Here is a 7537-nt window from a genome sequence, read left to right on the forward strand (position 1 = left end):
ACCTAGGTTGCACAAACACTTGAAAAGTCTTTATGAGATGAGTTTGCTGTAACTCAAGTTCCTCATCATCAAAACCTTTAAACATCAACAGCATCGCACTAGAAAGCAAACTTAATGAAGTTGAATGGACTAGGGCAAGATATGAGGAGCTAATTCTACTTGATGAAAAACGACTAGAAGCTCTACATCACACTCAATGTTATCAAATCTTTATGGCTAGGCATTTTAATAAGAAGGTCAAGACAAGAAACATCAAAGTAGGAGATTTGGTGTTAAAAGCATTAAGGAAAAATGTTTTAGATCCAAGGGGAAAATTCAGACCTAATTGGTCTGGACCCTACCTTGTCTAAACAATCCTGTCACGAGGTGCAGCAAAATTAACTAAAATGGATAGCAATGAGTTCTCGAACATGACACATCTTGACCAACTTAAAAAGTACTACCCATAATTACTTAAGTAGGACACTCAAGAGAGCTACGTTTGGCCTGATTCCTTAAAAAAGGATACGTAGGCAACCCTTTACGGGTGCGGCCACTTTATTTTTTTCGAACCTCGGATCCCAGACTTAATAAAAAATTCAACAGAAGATCGACGAAACATCGGCGTCACAGAAAAAATTCTGGCGCCAGACGACAACCCCTGTCGCCTGACGCTAGACTGACGCATCTGGTGCCAGTCGTAAAATCGCGGCGCCAATTTTCTGAACAGTATCTGGGAATATTTCGGCGTTTTTTGAAAAATTTTCGACTTCCGTACTCGAAAAATTTTCTGGAAAATTAAATTTTCGGTTTTCATTGCTTTAATAAATTAAATTTAGAGGAGATAATTTAATTAAAAAGCTGGAATTTCATTAATAAAATAAACTAATAATTACATTATTGATGAAATTTAAATAAAGCTTAAATAAATTAACTTTGAATTTAAACTAAGTCTAATAATTGAAAGTTAACCAATGCTCTAATCTCTCTTCTCTTTCTTTGCCCTTTTCCAATTCTTATGTGCGTCTTCTTCCTCATCCATAACCTTAGCTAGTAGGCATCCTTTAGAGGACCTACATATAACCTTGGAGTAAATAGTTTCCCCTTTAGCTAGGACCCCATACTTCTTTTCTACCCAAGCCTTCTTCTCTGCAGTGTCAGCATTCCTTTTTCTTTTATCCTTCGCAGAGCTTTTCTTCTAAGGCATGGTAGGTGTTTTGAACTCAACTTTTTCAACCAAGCGTTCCTTAACAGGAATCACTTTATCACCTAGACGACTCTTCACATCAGTTTTACTCTGATTTTTCTTCATGTCCTTTGAAGGTTTCTTCAGAAGCCACCTTTTCACATCATTGGGCAAGGAAGGAGGAACCTTTTTGGTAATCACTTCCCATAAAGGTCTAGCGCTCCAATAAGTATCAAATTTATCTACTTCCTAAGAGACAGGGAACTCATAGGGACAACAAAGATCCCCAGAAGGAATTGTCTGAAGTAGGTCGTACTGTCTTTTTACCCTGCAGGGGTAATAAAAAGTCATTCGGGATAAGCTTGGAAGACGGAAGAATGGTTGCTTGTTGAGACCAACCATCTTTTCTATTTTCCACCAAGGGATGACTCACTTGATGGAAAAATTGCAAGACCCGAAGACCTTCTTCCATTCATGGCGCCCCATCTTAGAGAATCGTTTCTTCCTTCTCACAAAGCAGTTTGGAGTGTACTTCTCAATATTGTCTGGAGGGCTAATTAATTATAGTCTTTCAATTAGCCACATCTGTAAAAAAAAAAAATCAATGCAAATAAATTATTATTACTATACAAAAATATTTTTTTGATTTCTATAATTAAAAATATTATTTTTCTACCTGTAATAAAATTGGAGAGCCCCGAAAAGGCGCTTTTGGATTCGTCTTTAATTCATCAAGACTAAGCATAGTCTCTCCAACTATTAATGGCATTGGATTTCTCCCAGATTCTATCTGCTCTAAAACAGTTGATATGATTGCTTGACCCTCATTAGTTTTACCACTAGTGAGAAGATATTGATTAAGCATGCAAAAAAGAAAAGATCTTCTTCTATAAACATGAAAAGACTCAGAATAAGGTCTATCAAAATAATGGCGAGCAAATTCTTTCAAATTAACTATGCTACCATCTACTATTTTTGTTAGATCTTTGTCTTTTAAATTAAAGAAGCGCTCAAAATCCTTATAATAATATTCGTTTATTTAAGGGATTACTACAAGATCTAATGCAGGGAAGCCTAAAATAGCACCGAATTCTTCAAGCAAATGGCTAATGTCATCATACCCTAATCTAAAGCAATTAGTATCCACACCCCAATATTATAGAGCGGTATGAATAAAGTCTAAATCAAGATCTACCCCTTTAACACCATAAATACCCCCCATATGAAAAACATCTAACTCTTTCCTCTCCTTAGCAGTTAGAGACCGACACCATTCATGAGTGAAGTAGGTAAAACTTTTAGAGACTAGAGACATGATTGTTATTTTTTCCAAAAGCTAAGAATATATTTAATCTGCTAAAATTATGAAGAAAATCGGCTGGGCAAAGGGCTATTTATACACAAAATCGGCGCAGTTTTAATCCAGGAGGGATTCGGAGTCAGCGCTCATCAGCGCCAGATGCCAAATATTAGCGCCTGACGCCAGAGCCTAGCGCCAAACGCTAAGTGTAGTGCCTGTCGCTACACCAAAACGCGTGGCGCCAGGTGGCGCTAACGTGTCTTATTATACGCACTTTCCAAAAACCGCGTTTTTTGGCCTGATTCGAGTCTGGCCAATGACTTTACTGTCTTTTATTCTTTTTTATACCTTTTTTCTAAATTTTATTTATTTCTTCTTCTTTAATATAACTATTATATTAATTTTTAGATTTTATTTAGACTTAAATACTGAGTTTTTTATAAATCCAATATTTTTTGAATTTTATTTTTTCATTTTTTCTTTATGGGGGAGAAAGTCGGATACCTTCCATCAATAATAAAAATGACAGAATTTTTGCGCAAAATTAATTTTCACAATTCTTTGCAGAAACAAACATGCACATAAAAATGAAAAAATGATAACTTATAAATAATAAATAAATAATGAATAAACTCATAAGTAGTATGTATATACAAGCATGTCTAAATAATGAGTCTAAATAAAGGCAAAGTTCTATACAAGTCAAAATAAAAAAAGCACAGGAACAAACTACGGCGCCGGGGGACGTACACCCATCATCTCTTAGAACTGCGTCGTACGAGGAGTAACCTCTCCACCAACTCCAGCTCCAGTTACAGCTCCAGTCTCCTCAGGAGGTGGAAAACTCAGCATAGGACCCGTCCACCCAAAATCAACCTGAGGCTGAGGCTGCAGAGGCTGCTGCAATGACGAGCCGACCTCGTACATCCCACCACCTCTAAGAGTCGAGGTAGCCTCTCCCTGGCCTACCGGCGCGGAATGTGCACCCTTAGATGAAGAGCCTAAGCCCTCTACAGCCTTTGTGCGCGCGGCCTCAAAACGACCACCCCGACCGACAGAACCAGTACGGCGACGTCTCGAGCTAGACCTCGCCGGCTCCCTCCGCACCTCAGGTCTCGTACGGGTACGAGAAGGAATAGGCTGACCCTGCAAAAGAAACCAAAGTCAGAAACAAGCAAAATAGAAGCAGTAATGCAGAAACAAGAGGGGAAGACTACCTCCTGAACGGCGTCGTCGCGACGACATGTAGCCACATTCCTCATCCGAACGAGCTGGCTCTGGAAAGAATCTATGCACCATGCCATCGCCGTGACCACCTCGCGTGAGAATTGTCAAAGAAGTAAAGTCAGTAATTATGCATAACATACATGGACAAAAGTTGCAAATAAGTAAGTTTACCCGAGTCTGGTGACAAGGGATCGACCGCTCCACGAAGCGCTCACCCTCGGGAGCCGGTGGAATCATCTCCTCAATCAGCCCGTATGTCCCCTGATAGTGGATGGACATACGAGGTGGCACAAACTCAGTAGGTCCAGCCTAACAAAAGCAAATCAAAGTCAGTAAAGCATTACTTGGGGGCTACTTAACGAAAGGTAAAAGCTGAAAATCCTACCGCCACCTCCTCAGCCGGTACAGGGACTGGAGCTAACAACGGCAGTAGCTCCTCCCCATAGCACCGCCCAGCGATCTTGTAAGATCGCTAAAGGGTACCAGCTCCCTCTGACATGCTCACCAACCTCGCGGCATTGAACATATGACGCGGTGGAGGAGCAGGAACGACAAAAGTGTCCGAGAAATGCTGAATAGCAACCCTCTCTCCAAGTTATGCGATCGCTCCATATGTCCCTAAGAAATAGCGACGCTCAGCAGTATACTGCGCGGCTAACCCAGGGACAACCAAGTCGACCCACGGCCGGTACAGCACGTCAGGCTCCTGCAAAGAACACCTATCAGATAAGAATATATCGAAGGTATTGCAAAATGCTCAAATATGTAAAGAACCATACCGAGATGATCAAATCTCGGACATAAGCAGTGGACATCCCAACACGGCGATGACGGTCTCACCGGCGTAACTGAGGGAAAATACTCGTAGAACCAGATTTACAAAAGGCAAAAATTATCATCAAGTGCTAATAAAATCTTAGAGCTAAACTTTATGGGAGATAAAGTATACCTCTACGACCCTCCAAAAGAAGTTCCCCGTGAAGGACCGGTGTCGACACGAGTCTCGTAACGCTTGGATGAAGTTAGCATAGGCCAAGCTGGCCCAATCATAAGTCCCGATCAAGTGTAGATCACGGACTTTAGGCAGGTATTAAAGCAGCACTCTACTACCCTTGTCAGGGGAAAATGTCCCTGACAGCAAAATAAGCACAAAGATGAGCACCCTCTGCTCTCGGGTGGTCACATTGATATGTCCATTTTATATAGTAATTACCCCCGTCCCTTGGTCTCATAATTAGTAGTTTTTTTGGTTCTTTCGAGCCACTTTTATTGCTAATTGATGTTTTCTAGTGTTTTCATAGTCTTTGTTGAGTTTTGTAGGAAATTGCACCTTTGGAGCATTTTCTCGGGTTTTTCATGGAGCGACTACGGAAATTAGAAGAGCACGACCATCTTTGAAGCCCAAGGCCGGTTAGAGTCATCGAGCCGGTGATTAAGGGCTCGGTAATCGGGATACCGAGGTATTTGGACCGAGTATTCAAGACCCGAAGAGGAAATCCAGATTGGGCCGACGAATCAAGCCCAATCGAAGTTCAAGCCTCGAAGAGAAGCAAGAGCTTGATCGGGCGCGCCATGCAATGTTGGTGCGTGACCTAAGGCGTGCCCGATCGTGCGAGCATCTAGCTTGATCGGGCGTCGCTGCTGAGAAGAAGCGCAAGGAAAAAAGGCGCCCGATCGGGCGCGTGTTTTTCTCAGACCTGATTAGATTAGTTTTAATTTTTGTTTTGAGGAATGTTTAAGTACGAATTATGTACGTAATTTTGGATTACCTTCTTTTTTTTATTTTCTCTCTCTACATAAGGATATTTCTCTCTCTTAAATTCTCTCTCAAATTTTGTTCTTAATTACTTCCATTAATCCAGATTTCCTTTGGTAACAATTTCTTCTCCTTTAATTTCAGCTATTTCATTTACTTCTTTGATCATGTTTTGTTTTATTTATTTGATTAGTTTAGTTATGATTATGTCTGAGTAGTTTCATTCTAGGGTTTATGGGGATCCATAATTAATATGAAGGGATAATTTGTTATTATTGATTATTGGTATTGCATGAGAATTTCTTATTGAATTGTTTTAATTCAATTCAATTAGATTATGAATCGAGCAGATGTAATTTGATTGTGAAAGTTTAGCAATATTGAATTGATGAATCAAGCAGATGTTAATTTAATATTAAAGGCTATTTTTAATAGGAACTTAGATCTAGTAAATTGCGAGAGCCTGTTAGATCTATGTTGATTAATAAATTGTGAGAGCCTGTTAATCATGTTATTTGTGCAATGTTAATTATTAATTATTATGTTTTATCCCGGAATATTAATTATTGGTGAACCTGTGACCCTAGGCCTTCTTATTATTGTTTTTCTCCCGAAACTTATTCTTCGTAGTATAGAATTTATTCCCAAAAATATTGGTTACTTAGATAATTTAGATTATAATAATTAATTAGGAGTAAAAAGACTTGTTTCCCTGTGGAGTTCGACCCTACTTCCCTATCTACTTTAGTTAGAGGACTTAGGTATTTACTTTTTATTAGGGGATACGACTTCACCCTGTCAAAATTTGGCGTCGTTGCCGGGAAAATAGTTTTAATTTTATTTCTGATTATTTTTGTAGTCTAGATTATTTCTTTTTGTCTCAGAGAACGTTAGTTCTTTGAGACAAATCTCACATTTGCTTCTAGTTTTTGTTTATGCCCAGGTGTTCCAGATCAGGGTACATCCCATTCGATCCTGAAATCGAGCGTTCCTTTCATAGACAGAAAAATCTCTATAAGCAAATCCTGGCGGTTCTGGTGATTATAATAATAATCACCGCGATCCTCCAACTGGTTCTAGCAATTCAGAGATATCATCAGATCCAGAATCAGAGATGGCGGTTCCAAAGAAGCTTAGTGATTACTCACAACCAAAGCTTTCAGATTTTCCACATCTCACTCCCACTCCAGCTCTTGATGGGGTTCAATTCAAAATTAAACCTCAATTTATAACGATGATAGAGAGGAAGCAATTCAGTGGAGCCAAGGGTGAAGACCCGAATCTTCACATTGCCGACTATTGTCAATATTGTAATACCATTAGGCAAGTCGGAGTCACTCAAGACCAAATCAGGGAGATTCTTTTTCCCTTTTCTTTAACTAGAAAAGCTAAATTGTGGTTTAATGGCTTAAATAGAACTGCACTTGGTATAACTGACTGGGAAACTCTTGTTTTGAATTTCTATAACTAGTATTATCCTGTAGAGAGAACAGCCGTACTACGGAGTGCGATTCAGAACTTTGCCCAAGAAGCCGATGAATCTTTATATGAGGCTTGGGAGAGGTTCAAGGACCTACAAAGAGAATGCCCCCACCATAATTTAGCACAATGGCAGTTAATCCAAGCCTTCTATAATGGCATTGGAAATTCTTCTAAAATAATTTTAGATTCTGTAGCTAGTGGGAGATTTATGAATCTTAACGTTGATGATGCAGGTCAGGTTATTGAAGATATGGCGATACATAATTCCCAATATGGGAATCCTAGAGGATTTGCTAACAAGGGGAAACATAGTGTTGACTCTGTATCCTTTTGTCAAGCTCAACTGACCTCTATATGCCAAAAATTAGATAATCTTAGCACTGCCAATGTAGCTAATGTTTCTGTGATTAATAATAATTCTAATGAGGCTTTCTGCGAAAATTGTTTTACTTTAGGTCATTGGGAACAAGATTGCAGGAGTTCTGTGGAGCAAGTTAATGCCTTTCAAGCTTATAGGCAGAATAACCCATACTCCAACACCTACAATCCTGGGTATCGGAATCATCCGTACCTTTCCTACCGGAATACTAATGTTCAAAATCCACCA

General features: G+C 39.4%; 1 non-coding gene across 1 annotated transcript; it reads right to left on the minus strand.

The window, feature by feature from the left end:
- Positions 1–6943: 6943 nt before the first annotated feature.
- Positions 6944–7050, minus strand: LOC145637544 (small nucleolar RNA R71). The gene has a single exon (XR_014114316.1). It is a non-coding gene; the product is annotated as a small nucleolar RNA R71 (small nucleolar RNA).
- Between the last annotated feature and the right edge of the window lie 487 nt (positions 7051–7537).

Source organism: Chenopodium album, chromosome 6 (genome assembly GCF_948465745.1).
Source record: "Chenopodium album chromosome 6, dcCheAlbu1.1, whole genome shotgun sequence".
In the NCBI taxonomy this organism is placed as follows: domain Eukaryota; kingdom Viridiplantae; phylum Streptophyta; class Magnoliopsida; order Caryophyllales; family Amaranthaceae; genus Chenopodium; species Chenopodium album.